This window comes from Strix aluco, chromosome 10, assembly GCF_031877795.1.
Source record: "Strix aluco isolate bStrAlu1 chromosome 10, bStrAlu1.hap1, whole genome shotgun sequence".
Lineage (NCBI taxonomy): Eukaryota > Metazoa > Chordata > Aves > Strigiformes > Strigidae > Strix > Strix aluco.
Window position 1 is genome coordinate 2232277 of NC_133940.1, and position 14266 is coordinate 2246542.

Sequence of the window (14266 nt, forward strand, 5' to 3'; positions counted from 1 at the left end):
TATTTCCCTGTTTTGGAGAAGGAACATTTCTGAGATGTTCCTTAGTCCCTGCACTCACAGGGAATCCCCTGGACAGTGCCCTGCTACCAGAGGAGGTCTGCATGGCAGAGCTGAGCATAGGGTGAGTGGGATGGGGACTGTGAGCACTGACAGATAGGAGAGGTTGGGATAGAGAAGCAGCTCCTGGCAGGGAGAGTTCCAGGCAGCAGAGAAACAGGCAGAGAGGGATCTGCTCCCAGAATCGCCTTTGGAGGAGATTTGGGCAGCTCCCTGCCATCCCCTGCAGTGCAGACACCTTCAAGGAGCATCCAACCTTGGTCTCCTCTCCCACCCAACACAGTCTTTGCCATCAGGGTTGTGGTATTTCAGGCGGAGTCTTCTTCTTGGCAGCCTGACTGCAGTGAGGAGAAACCCCTGAGTGCTTGTCTGTCTGTCCCTGTCCTTCCTCCCTTGGCAGGAACGTTGGGGCATTTTCTCTGTGTTTCCTCCCCTGTCCTTGCTGCTTGTGTCCCCACCTTACCTGGGGGTTCTGGGCATGGCAGTGTGTGGGGCTGGCAATGAGCTGACCCTCACTTAAAGACACCCCATCTTCAGGGATTTTGACCCTTTCCCTGGGGTCTCTCTGGGCTGCAGGCTGCCCTCCAGAAGGGCACAGCTCTGCCATGGCCTCTCTGTGCCCCATGGAGAAGACAACTCGGTGGTAAGGCCATGGCAACGCAGCTCATCGTCTGTGTGTGGGCAGCTGCAATGAGCCCTGTGTGTCCCTGCCCAGGACGGGGGAAGCTGAGATCCTCCTCAGGTACGGTGAGATGGTGGGGAGGGATTTGGGGATCTGCACTTGGAAACTGGATTCCTCTGCTGTCAGAAGTTCCTGATTTCTTCTCAAGTGACTGTCAGGGTGTGATCATCCTCCAGCTCAAAGAGCTGCAAGGAAAGGGCAGCTGAGCACAGGGCTGATGGACAGAGCAGCTCTCCACACTGCACTAAGGGACAGTCCCTTTGTCTGTCAGCACCAACAGGGATTCACATCGAAAGGAACAGGAACGCCAAGAATTTCTGCCTTAAAAACCTCTCCTCAGTTGTGATGAGGCAACTAGAACAAAATAAACAAAAGCAAATCCCCACAGCTCTGCTCTGCTTTTGGGTGCAATGGGAGTGACAATGCTGAAAAGTTCATTGCTATCAAAAGTGGATTTAATTTGAGATCACCTGTGTTCCTAGTTATCTGCTGTTGTAGGGCAGGGCTGACTCCTCCAGAGCCCAGAGCAGAGACCCCTCTTTCCCTGGATACCCTCAGCCAGCACCAACCAGAGCACATGACATGGACCTGCCAAAGGTTTCCTGAAAAAGGCCAATCAGTTTGGGGGGGTTCTGTGAGAAGTGGAGTAAGTTTTGTTCAGAGAAGTCTACCCTAACTTGTCACTGATTTTTTCCTCCACGTACAGATCCCCATGTCCAGAGGAAGCAAATGTCCCATGGCAGCTCCATCACCCAGTTCCTCCTCCTGGCATTTGCAGACACGTGGGAGCTGCAGCTCTTGCACTTCTGGCTCTTCCTGGGCATCTCCCTGGCTGCCCTCCTGGGCAACGGCCTCATCATCACCACCATTGCCTGTGACCACCACCTGCACACCCCCATGTACTTCTTCCTCCTCAACCTCTCCCTCCTCGACCTCTCCTTCCTCGACCTGGGCTCCATCTCCACCACTCTCCCCAAAGCCATGGCCAACTCCCTCTGGGACACCAGGGACATCTCCTGTGCAGGATGTGCTGCACAAGTATTTCTGTTTCTCACTGTCATGGCCTACGACCGCTCTATTGCCATCTGAAAACCCCTGCACTACGGGACCCTCCTGGGCAGCAGAGCTTGTGTCCACATGGCAGCAGCTGCCTGGGGCACTGGGTTGCTCAATTCTCTCCTGTACACAGCCAAAACATTTTCACTGCCACTGTGCCAAGGCAATGTTGTGGACCAGTTCTTCTGCGAAATCCCCCAGATCCACAACTCTCCTGCTCAGACTCCTACTTCAGGGAAGATGGGCTTCTTGTGGTTAGTACCTGTTTAGTTTATGCTGGGTTTATTTTCATCATGCTGTCCTATATGAATATCTTGAGAGCTGTGCTGAGGATCCCCTCTGAGCAGGGTCAGCACAAAACCTTTTCCACATGCCTCCCTCACCTGGCTGTGGTCTCCCTGTTTATCAACACCTCATTTTTTGCCTACCTGAACCTCTCCTCCATCTCCTCCTCATCCCTGGATCTGGTGATGGCAGTTCTGTGCTCAATTCTGCCTTCAGCAGTGACCCCCTTAATTCACAGCATGAGGAACCAGGAACTGAAGGGGGCCCTCTGGAAGCTGTTTTCATGGACATTTTTCATCAGGGATAAACTCCCCATATCTCTCTGCAGATGTTTTCCAATGTACCCCACACTAGACCTGAGATGTGTTTTCCCTTGTCTTATTACTACTATTGCTAATATTTCTATTATCATCTTCATTATCCACATTATCACTATCATTGTCATTATGTTCCTGCACAAATATTTTGATTCATCCCACTTCTGCCGAGGCATTAATCTTTTCAGTTGCACCTGAAGCCCATATAAAAGTCTTTCTCACTCTCTCACAGCATCTCTGCAATAAACTGGTGTCGCAATTAGCTCTGCCTCATTAAACCTGCCGACCCACATGTCAGTGGTGCTCAGGTCGCAGGGACTAATACCGCAGGAGGTTAAAACTTTCTCGGAGACATCAGCACAAACACCAATGTGGTGGATACAAAATGTCCGTTTATTAAACTGCATATATTACATATATGCGTTCACCAAGCACCTCCTTCGTGGGTGTGGCCTTGGCGTTACAAGCCTATCCATCACCTTACCTCGTAACAAGGGAGGGCTACAGCTATTCCTTCCGTACATCGCGAGATCTTCTGAACGCCACTCCCTACAAACTGGGATCTCACCGGTAGAACACTTGAAGGCTGGGATCTTCTTCCAGTGTGGATGTCAAGAATAGGCCCAAGGAATTAAACTCTGAAAAGAGATTTTTTGTTATGATTCTCCATATCTCCAGGAGCAGAGAGCTCCCAGTCACCTTCTGATCTGTTGAGGCTGGCAGCTGGACTTCAGACTCCTCTGCCAGCACCTTGTGACAGTGAAGATGGTGAGTGGGCACTGATGTACATACTCAGGCCTATCCCACATGGGAGGTGGCAGGTGATGCCCTTCAGGAGGGGAACCTGGAGCTGTCTGGAGAGCGTGGGGGATCTGCAGGGACATTGTGTGCCTGGGGTGGGCAAGGAATGGAACCCCACAAAGTGTGAGATTCTCTGAGGTCGAGTCACCCAAAAGTGAAATGTTCACTCCTGGTATCTGCAGGTGAGTGAGGACTCTGCAGTCCCAGGGGAGGCAGAAGAGACCCAGCAGGCATGGGGAAGGGAGGCTGGAGAGTGATTCATGTCACCATTAGTAAAGTACAGCTGACAGAGCTAGAGATACACCTGGTGCCTTTGGAAATGCTCCCCAGTCCCTCCAAGCACCACTGCCATATGCTCAGGATTAACCCAGCCTGCAGCCAGACAGGGCTCTTCCCCTGCTCGCTGTGAGAGCACCAGGATCCAAGAGTCTCCAGGGGTGGCAGGGAGGGCAGTGCAGGTCCCAGCACTCCCAGAAGTCCCTCTGGTGCCAGAGCAGCTCCAAATGCTTGGGATAGGACTCACAGAAATATCCAGTGAGCTTAAGGGGAAAAAAAAAATAAAATCACCATGCTAGTGATCCCCAGCTCAGCTGGAGAACACAGTGACCAACGTCATCTAGCTGTGAAATTTTCCCTGCTCAGAGCAGACGATAGTACTAGACACCTCCGGAAGTCCCTTCTGACCCAAAGAAAGGGCTGTAAGGTGGAGCTGGGGGCAGGGGACACGGCTGTGAGTTGAGGCACAGCTGGATTTTGCTGACCCTGGTCAACCCTGTCCTCAGGATTTCACCTCCCAAGAGAAGACACTGTCCTGTGGGGACAGGAGTCAAACAGGTGTGGAGAAACTACAGAAAAGTCCTCAGAAACACTGCCAGGCATTCTGGAATCACAGGGTAGGTTGAGGTTGGATGGGATTGCTGGAGATTTTCTAGTCCAACCACCTGCCCAAGCAGGATCCGCTAGAGTAGATGTCCCAGGACCACATCCATTTGGGTTTTGAGTATCTCTAGGTTATGGTGGCTCCCCAACCTCTCTGGGAAACTGTCGACGAGGAAGTCTCGGACACAACTTAGACGACCAATTTGATCAAGTTGATGCCACTTTATTAAAGGATACACAGCAATTTATACACTATCACAAAGCACATGCGCTGCTATCTTACTGCTATTAGGCTAAAGCTACTTGTCCACGCGCCCTTCTGCCCTCTATGATTGGTCCCAGTGTGGTGTCCACGCGCTGCTCTCCCCCCAAGTTGACCCCCTGTTTTCGACATTCCAACATTTTTATCTCCTGGGCAGGAATGTAGTTTCTCAGGCCATCTCGGCCTTGTTTATGTCTTTGAACAGAGCTACAGCTTGCTGTTACAGTGAGGCCCCTTGGTCTGGATCGCTCACAACATGTCCGTTGTTCTCCAGTGATGCCACAGGAAACCTGATCCAGTGGACAGACACCTTGGTAGGGAAGAAGACTTTCCTTCTGTTCAGCTACAATTTCCCATCTTTCAGTTTGTGCCCGTTGCCTCTTGTCCTGTCACTGGGCATCACTGACAAGAGCCAGGCTCCCTCTTCTTAACAGCTTCCCATTAGAGATTTAGGAACAGTGACAAGCTCCTCCTGAGCCTTCTCCATATTGAACAGGCTCAGCACTCTCAGCCTTTTTTCACATGAAAGGCGCTTCTCTCCCTTAATTGTCTCTGTTACCCTTTGCTAAACTCGCTCCAATATCTCTTTTGTACACAGGAGCCCAGCACTGGACACAACACTCCAGGTGTGGCCTGACCAGTACTGAGTACAGAGGAGGGTTTTTACACATTTTCAGGATGTGTATTAATTGTATGAGAAACGACACAGAATTCCCTCTGTACTGGCCTTGCCAGTACTGTCTGTATTATACTAATCTTTTGGGTATTTCCACCAGTCCTGACTAAACTGACCATGTTTGAAGTCACCTTTCCAGCAGCCTAACTGGACTTAGGCACTTTCCATTGTTCCCCAGATTTCCTTTCCTCTTACTCTGTGACCATTCAAACACCTTTCACCCACCCAGCTGCTGCTTTGAGCTTCAGAGATGTAAAAAACTTTCCTGTCTTTCACTAGTCTGCCTAATAGTCTCTATAGCTCACTCTTTATAAGTGTATTTATCTTTTCCTATCTGTCTGTCGAAAACATCTCCTCTATGGTTATCCCTCATGGAAGGTGAACATCCTTGGAGAGAGCTTGGACTTGGCATACAGTTGAGAAGTGTGTTTTCTTGTTTATCATGTTTTACTTTGGGGACTTTTGCAATTAGGAAAAACCCTTCCATGCCTGATGTAGCCACTTCCCTAAGGAAAGCAGATAGGAGTTGGTGCAAAGAAGCTGTAACCTCCAGCTGCAGAATTCAGTGGAGAAGTCTGATGTCAGGAAAAGTGACATTAAGTCCCAGGTGGCCCATGAGAGAAATGGCAGGGCTGGGGAGGTGAGGAGCAAGGTTGTCCCTACAGTGTCAGAACTCAAAGGACTGCTTTTCCTCACGGTCGAGACCTCCATCGGAGACACCCTGGATCAGTATCAATTAGAGAACGCTGCTGTCATGTCTTCAAAGCGGTCATTGAAATCCTTAACTCCATTCCTGAAAAATCCCCAATTAGCTGTACAAGTCTTGAAGACTTGATGAAGATGGTGGAAGTGACATGAGTTGTTAGGGCTTTCTTCACTGTAACGAGCCCCGTGGTGTATTTGGTGCTCTGAGTCCCTGAGCCTCAGATACTGAGAGAAGGTAGAAGTAGTCTCTCAAGAAGTCAAAGTCAGAAGTAAAACCCAAAGATTCTTGAAGCATTAACAGGCCCCACTGAGGGCCATCACTGACAAAGCCTCCCCATGGGCTTGTTAGAAGATAATTGGAGGCTGTGATTACAAGGTCAAAGCAGTGTGTGGGTGGCTCTGATGCCACGGAAACCCTTGATTTGCCTTATAGAACAGCTGACCAAGCCTTGACCCCCAGCCCCTGAAAAGGGAGATTCTCTCCTTCATGTGTGGCTCAGGGCTCTTCCCGTGGGCAGTGTGATGTGAGATGTGCAATGCTCAGTGGAGGACAACAGTATGACAGTGTCCAGCCTTCCTGGGGTTGTTCAAGGAGGCAATGAGACCCTAGGGTCGTGATGGCAACCTGTCTCCTCATAGGCCTTGGTGGCAGAGACAGCTGCCATGGCCAAGAGGAAGAAGGTATCAGGCACATACAGGCAGGATCGAAGCTTTTTGGGAAGGACCAGCTGGGAAGGCAAGGATGAGGAGTGGTTCTTCTTCTGAGAGGTCAGCAGGAATGCATGGAGCTCTGCCTTGGGATGGGGGATGAGCCAGCTAGGTGCCTATGGGTCAGGCATCGCTGATGTTGTAGAGGGTGTTTGCTACAGATCACCTGATCAGGAAGCACCAGCTGAGGCTTTCTTCAGGCCACAGGCAGAAACTCACATTCACAGGCCTTGGTCCTCATGGAAGGACAACATGGTTGGACACATGCAATCCAGAGAGTTCCACAGAATGACAGAATCACAAGTTTGGAAAAGACCTTGAAGATCATCTAGTCCAACCATGAACCTCACTCTGATCCACCAGATCCCTCAGCGCTGTGTCAATCCGACTCTTAAACCCCTCCAGGCATGGGGAGCCAATTTGTAATCATTTCCAGTATTCCTGGATGGCTGGGGCTACCTATTCGAGCCCATTGTGTGATTAAAGTGACCCATTTACTCCACATGTCATCAGTTGCATGGTGTGTAGCGAGGACACTCCCTTTGAACATCCAGCCCACCCCTGGCAGTTGGCGTGCCAGGAGGAGCTGTGCTTCAGTCCTTGTTGTAATTAGCTCTGCTTCTTTAAACCTGCCGACCCACATGTCAGTGGTGCTCAGGTCGCAGGGACTAATACCGCGGGAGGTTAAAACCTTCTCGGGGACATCAGCACAAACACCGATGTGGTGGATACAAAATGTCCGTTTATTAAACTGCGTACCTTACATATATACATTCGCCAAGCACCTCCTTCGTGGGTGTGGCCTTAGCGTTACAAGCCTATTCATCACCTTACCTCGTAACAAGGGAGGGCTACAGCTATTCCTTCCGTACATCGTGAGATCTTCCGAATTCCACTCCCTACATTTCCCCCTCCCCATGCTTTATAACATCATTATTACTGATTGATTGTCATTATTGCGCTGTTCCAAGCGGTGATGAGCAAGACCCATATGTTGGTCTAAAAACAAAACATTAACCTTCTTAAACAATCTACGAACTACAGCACTAATACATGTAAAGGCAATACAAATAGCAAGAAGCACACTACATATTCTAATAATTCCCCAAATGAGCCAATCCCAACTAAGCTAACTAGTAATCTAAGCCACCCAAACCATTCTGGTTTTACAAAGGTGGCTGTGATGAAAACATAGCAAGATTCTGCCCCTGTATCCAGAGGAAAACAGACGTCTTCGCGGTGATGTTCTCGTGCCCACTCTCTCCAATATCCTGCATGAGTTGGCGACACGCAACCAAGGAGGGTGATCCATCACCAACGCTGTAACACAAAACTCCATCTTATGTTAGATCAGGTTTTACACACCGTGCGGGTATCCATTTGATTAGGCCGTCCTTTTCCACTGCTGTGTACCCACGCCCAAACACTCTCAGTGACCACCCCGACACCCAAGCTATCGCGCCCGGTTCCCTGACCTGGACCAAAGGATAGTTTTTCGTCGCCTGGGCTGGCATAAAGTGTTTCCACAGGGGAGGTGTAGACTCATCGCCTCGAATAAAATGATTTAAGGTATACAAAGTGCTTGACAAAAGAGCCTGTTGGCGGTCTATGGGTATTGTCCCTCTATGACCTTCCCCCTCCCCAAGCTGTTGGAGCTTTGCTTTCAGGGTGCGATGTGCACGTTCCACTATCGCTTGTCCTTGACTGTTGTAAGGAAGGCCGTGTACTAATTTGATGTCCCACAATGCACACCATTCTTTTGTGCGCCTAGCAACAAAACAAGGGCCGTTATCTGTTTTGATCTCTTGTGGCTTCCCTAACAAGGCGATAATGCCTTCCCAATGAACAATAATGTGTCTGGCTGTTTGCTTACGAGCCATTGTGGCTAATACTGTAGAGCTAAAGGTGTCTATGGTTACTATGAGATACTTATTTGGTTTTAACAATTCACATGTTGTTACATCAGTTTGCCATATCTGATTGGAAGAGAGACCCCGTGGATTGACACCTGCCTCCCACAGTGGGCCTTTTTGACAGTAGGGACAAAGTGCCACTATGTTTTTTGCTTGTGACAGAGAAATATGACATGTTTTTGCTAAGGCTTTTGCTCCAAGGTGTAGAAAGGCATGTAAACTCTTTGCGGCGTCCAATGATGACACACCCCGTGCCGCTTGGTCAGCCTTATGATTGCCTTCTACAATCGGACCTGGTAGGGATTGGTGACTGTTCACATGTGTAATAAAGGCCTGCCCTATGCGCTGTTGTAGAGCTTCATAAAGTAAGGTCGACACTTCTGTCTGCACAAATCCTACTGTTGTCATTTTGTGTACGAGTTTATAAACATATAAAGAGTCTGTAACAATATTAACAGGATTCTCTGTCTCTTGCTGGAGTGCCATTTGGACTGCTTTGGCCTCTAACCATTGTACAGATTTGTTAGTTTGAGTCCACATCCTCATTTCCCAATGTCCTTCGGTTTTCCATACAATTGCAGCTGTTTGCGATTGTGATGAGGCGTCTGTAATATATGTTGTGTCGTGAAGAGGGCGCATGGATAGAGGTAGGGTGAGTTGTAGTTGAAGTGTCTTCAGGTGTGTAATCCATTGTAGACCCTTTCCTGTCGTTATGGAGCCCGGAAAGTCAAAGATGGCACATTGTAAGTCCTCCGAACGTGTAACCATGTCCTCCCACACCTGCTGCTTCCAGGGGATGAGTATAGTGTCAGGTTCCTTTCCAAAGTGTTGAAGAGCCATGTTGCGTAGGTGTCCTATGAGGTCTGCTAAAACAGCGACAATGGTAACAAAGGCAGCCTTGTTGGTATTTTGGTAAGCCCAGGCTAAGGTCATGGGCTTGCCGTCCGTGCCTTGAAATAGGATGCCTACTGTGCCATGTTCAGAAATAAAGCAGCCCGCTGTGATTGAATGTTTCGGATCCCATCGCTGCAATGGTCGCTGTTGTTGTAAAATAGCTTGTATAAGCTTTAGATTGTCCTGACACTCCTTCGTGAGTGTCCTTGGCTCCCACAAGTGTTCACCTTTCAATAATTCATAAAAGGGTTGCATAAGTCGCAAGGGAATACAGACAAAGGTGCGGAGCCACTGTAAGGCTCACACTAGTTTCTGAATGTCATGGAGAGTGGCAACGTCTGGAGCAAGAGCTATCGGTTGCGGACTTATATTGTTCTCAGTTAAAGTCATGCCCAGATATTGTAACCGTGTACCACGTTGGATCTTTGCTTCAGCAATGCTCAAGTTATGTTGTTGCAGTAAGGCTTTGGCACGTTGAAACAGGTGTTCTACTTGCTGTTCTGTAGGTGCTGCTAATAATATGTCATCCATATAATGCACCACATGGTGGTCAGACCTACCTTCTCTCAAAGGTGCAATGACCTTGGCCACATATAACTGACAAATAACAGGTGAGTTTTTCATACCTTGTGGTAGTACAGTCCATTGCCAGCGCTGAGCTGGTTGAGCAAGGTTCACAGACGGCACGGTAAAGGCAAATCTCTGTCAGCAAGATGCAAGGGAATGCTGAAAAAACAATCTTTGATATCAACAATCACAATGGGCCAGTCTTTTAGTATGGCGGAACCCCAGGGCAATCCAGGTTGCAAAGCGCCCATTGCCTGCATCTGTTGATTTACAGCTCTGAGGTCGTGGAGCAAGTGCCATTTGGTCGTATCTTTCTTTTGGATGACAAAGACAGGAGTATTCCAAGGGCTTGTGGAGGGTTCTAAATGACCCGCCTGCACTTCTCTTTCTACTAATTGATAAAGTGCACTTAATTTTTCTGAGTTAAACGGCCACTGCTCGACCCACACCGGTGAAGTTGTCAACCACTTAAGTTTTAAGGGTGGTATGTGCTCGGCAGTGGCCCCTACCTTAAATTTGTAATGTCAATTTTCATTTGCTGCATACAGTCACGGCCCAACAAGACTCCGTGAAATTCTGTTAACACGATGGGTTTTAATGTTGCAATTAAAGCTCCTCTGTCTTGGTCTTGTACTTTAAACGTTGTCGTGGTGATGGCTTTATATACTGGCTTTGCCCCTCCTACTCCTGTTACAAATCCCCCAAAGGTAGTTTCCCACTGTCCTGGCCACCACTTTTCACCTATTACTGTCACATCGGCACCTGAATCAATCATGGCCTGTACTACTATTTCTTCTGTTCTTCCTGGGAGGGGCTGACTTATCCAAACGGTGACCATGGGCTTGTCGCTACAATCTAAGACCAGAGCCACGGTTCTTGCCCCGACGCCTCCATCACCGGTGGGGTTTTGTCTGGGTTGCTCTCTTGAGGGTATCCCTGGGCATATCTTACTGTCACTCGGGGAGTATAAGGGGAGTTGTCTCTGCTCTGTGGGGGCTGTTTGTAGTGACAGGAGGAGCCCTGTCCCCATTCCTGGCTCCCCCGCTCTTGTTTCCCTGCCGCATGTGCTCATGCCAGCAGTCTCACGCCCAGTGACCTGATTTCTTCTTATGGAACTTGTATGATGCTGGTAGGTCATATCTAAGTTCTGCTATGACTTCCATTCATCTGCTTTCTTTTGAATGTGCTGCCGTGTTGAAGTTTTGTGAAGGGAATATACAGCCCTTTTTGCCATTTGTAAAGCGGTTTTCAGAAAAATCATATCCATTCCTTTATTATGCTTGGTACCAAACGGAGGGTTCATAATAACTGTGTCAAAAGTCTCTGACATGCTGTCAGATAAAGAACAGACATCACACTGAACCATGTTGATGTTTGTGAGCTCAAAGTCTTCAATATTGCTATTAAATATTTCCAGTGCATCTGCATCTATGGCAAACCCCATACACAATCCTGCTCCTAACATTGCACTTCCAATGCTGAGCATGCCACAACCACATCCTAAACCTGCAATTGTTTTGTTTTCAACATCATCAAAAGTATTGTGAATTGTATAAAGCATACATGCTGCGATATGAGGTCTTGTTGGATACTGTTCAAGGAGCAGTTTTGGACTTTCAAAAGTATCAACTTGTTGAAGACAGCTTTCCAGTTCTTTAAGCTTTAATTTCCTCATGTTTATAGTTTAACGCGGCCCCAGCGGGGCGGGCTGAGGGGCCAGGCTGGGCCGAGTCGAGGCGCCGCCGCGCACTTCCGCTGCGCCGCCTGGCCCCTCGCTGCCAGCCCCCGACACCGGGCCAGGCCGGGCCGTGGAGCGCCAGGCCGCCGCTACACTCCATGGCGCAGCACCCATGGGGGATTAGGGGACGCCTGGCAGCCAATCAAGGAGCGGGTCCTGCTCCTGAGCAACTTGCTCCTGCTCTTGTTGTTGCCCGACCACCTCCATCTCTGCCCCCCAACGCTGCATGTCCGCCTTCCATTTTTCTGCTAATTCTCCCCTACACACCTCGGATTCCACCCCCTGCATCTCCCCCCAAGGGTACACAGGAGAAGACGCAGGGGGCGGAGATGGGATCCTGTCTCTCCTTCCCTGTTCTCCACTCCCGTCTTCCCCTGGCTGTTTGTCTTCTACGGGCCACGCATCTGGATTTCCCGTTGTATCCTCCCCCTCCTCATCGTCGGAGCTCGCTGTGAGCTCCTCCTGGGTAGCTTTCATCATCGCGTTCGCTTTCCCCCAAGCCATTAAATGCTCTGGCTTTCTTAATTTCGCTTGTTCTGCTAACTCGGCCTCTATTTGTGGCCAGAGCTCTGGCTTCGTACAGTCTATCGGCTCTGCTAAAATGCCGAGCCTTATCAATCTTTGTAGCATCACTTTTAATGTCCTTGACTTCATAGAAGTCTTATGTTGTTTACCCCACCTTTTCAGTGCCTTAACTGTGACACCCATGGCGCGCCACGGAGTCTCCCGTCCTGCGTAGAGCGCCTTCACCTCCTGCTGTGCACTGCCGACTGTCACAGCTCGTCTCTCCCCGGATCACGTCGCGGTCACCATTTGTCGTAATTAGCTCTGCTTCTTTAAACCTGTCGACCCACATGTCAGCGGTGCTCAGGTTGCAGGGACTAATACCGCAGGAGGTTAAAACCTTCTCGGGGACATCAACACAAACACCAATGTGGTGGATACAAAATGTCCGTTTATTAAACTGCGTATCTTACATATATACGTTCGCCAAGCACCTCCTTCGTGGGTGTGGCCTTAGCGTTACAAGCCTATCCATCACCTTACCTCGTAACAAGGGAGGGCTACAGCTATTCCTTCCGTACATCGCGAGATCCTCTGAACGCACTCCCTACAAGTCCTGATCACGTCTGAAGCAGCTCGGACCCATTCATATGCTGCCAATATCTCCTTTTCAGTTGAAGTAGAGCGGTCCTCGGATCCTCTGTATCCCTGACTCCAAAACCCCAAGGGTCAACCCTGAGTCTCCCCTGGTGCTCTCTGCCAGAGACTCCAGGTAGGGCCATTCTTCCCGGCTGCAGTGTAGAGCACATTTTTAAAATCTTGCCCTGTCCAAACTGGCCCAAGGGCTACTGCATGAACTACTTCCTGTTTAATTTGTTCAAAAGCCTGTCGCTGCTCCGGGCCCCATATAAAATCATTTCTTTTCCGGGTCACTTGATAGAGAGGGCTTACAATCTGACTGTAATTTGGAATGTGCAGTCTTCAGAAACCCACCACACCCAAGGAAGCTTGTGTCTCCTTTCTGTTAGTTGGTGGGGACATAGCTGTTATTTTATTAATCACCTCCATCGGAATCTGACGATGTCCATCTTGCCATTTTACTCCTTAAAAACTGAATCTCTTGTGCAGGTCCCTTGACCTTACCGTGCTTTATGGCCAAACTGGCTCTCAGAAGTATCTGGATTATTTTCTCCCCTTTCTCAAAAACTTCTTCTGCTGTATCATCCCATATAATGATGTCATCAGTGTACTGTGAATGTTCTGGGGCTTCACCCTGTTCCAGTGCAGTCTGGATCAGTCCATGGCAAATGGTGGAGCTGTTTCCACCCCTGGGACAGTCAATTCCAGGTGTATTGGACACCCCTCCAGGTAAAAATAAACTGTGGCCTGCATTCTGCTGCCAGAGGGATGGAGAAAAATGTGTTGGCAATATCAGTCGTGGCGTACCACTTTGGCTGCCTTCGACTCTAGTTCATACTGAAGTTCTAGCATGTCTGGCACAGCAGCACTCAGCAGTGGCATGACTTCATTCAGGCCACGATAGTCCAATGTCAATCTCCACTCTCCATTAGACTTTTGCACTGGCCATATGAGGCTGTTAAAGGGGGAGCGCATCTTGCTGGTGACTCCTTGGCTCTCTAGTTGATGAATCAGTTTATGGATAGGGATTGCAGAGTCTCGATTGGTGCGATATTGCCCTCGGTGTGCCATTGTAGTGGCAATTGGCACCTGTTGTATCCCAGTGCGACGGGAGGGGTGTGATACAGTTGGCAGCCCTGTGTGTGGCATGCAGTGGGGAAGGGGTAAGTGTTTGTTGTGAAAATGTATCCCTGGGTCGTGTTTTGAGGAGTCAGGTGGTATTCAAGCCACACCTGTGTGGTGCAGAGACAAATGCTGGAGTGGGCAAGGTTACAGCTCAAGCCAACCCTTTCACTGACCGCCAGCGGAGACCGGGGGTGATGCCCAGTCGGGTCCCCATTGGACCTGTGGCAAAACCATCTTCCCCTCCTGCCCGCTCTGCCCTCGGCATCTGCTGCTCAGCCGGTGGGTGGCTGCCGCAGTATTTCCTGTGGGAGGAAGCACCGTTGACATGGGCCTGGGGCTCTGGGGGCCCATGGCCGTGCCCCCAGCAGGCGGGGGCCACCACGGTGGGGCACAGGGTAGGGCAGGGAGAGACGCCAGGAGAATGGGGAGAAAGCAGCACTCAGAGACACGGGGTCAGG

General features: G+C 49.6%; 1 pseudogene; it reads right to left on the minus strand.

Moving 5' to 3' along the window:
* Positions 1 to 10899: 10899 nt before the first annotated feature.
* Positions 10900 to 11560, minus strand: LOC141927717 (rRNA N(6)-adenosine-methyltransferase METTL5 pseudogene; annotated as a pseudogene).
* Between the last annotated feature and the right edge of the window lie 2706 nt (positions 11561 to 14266).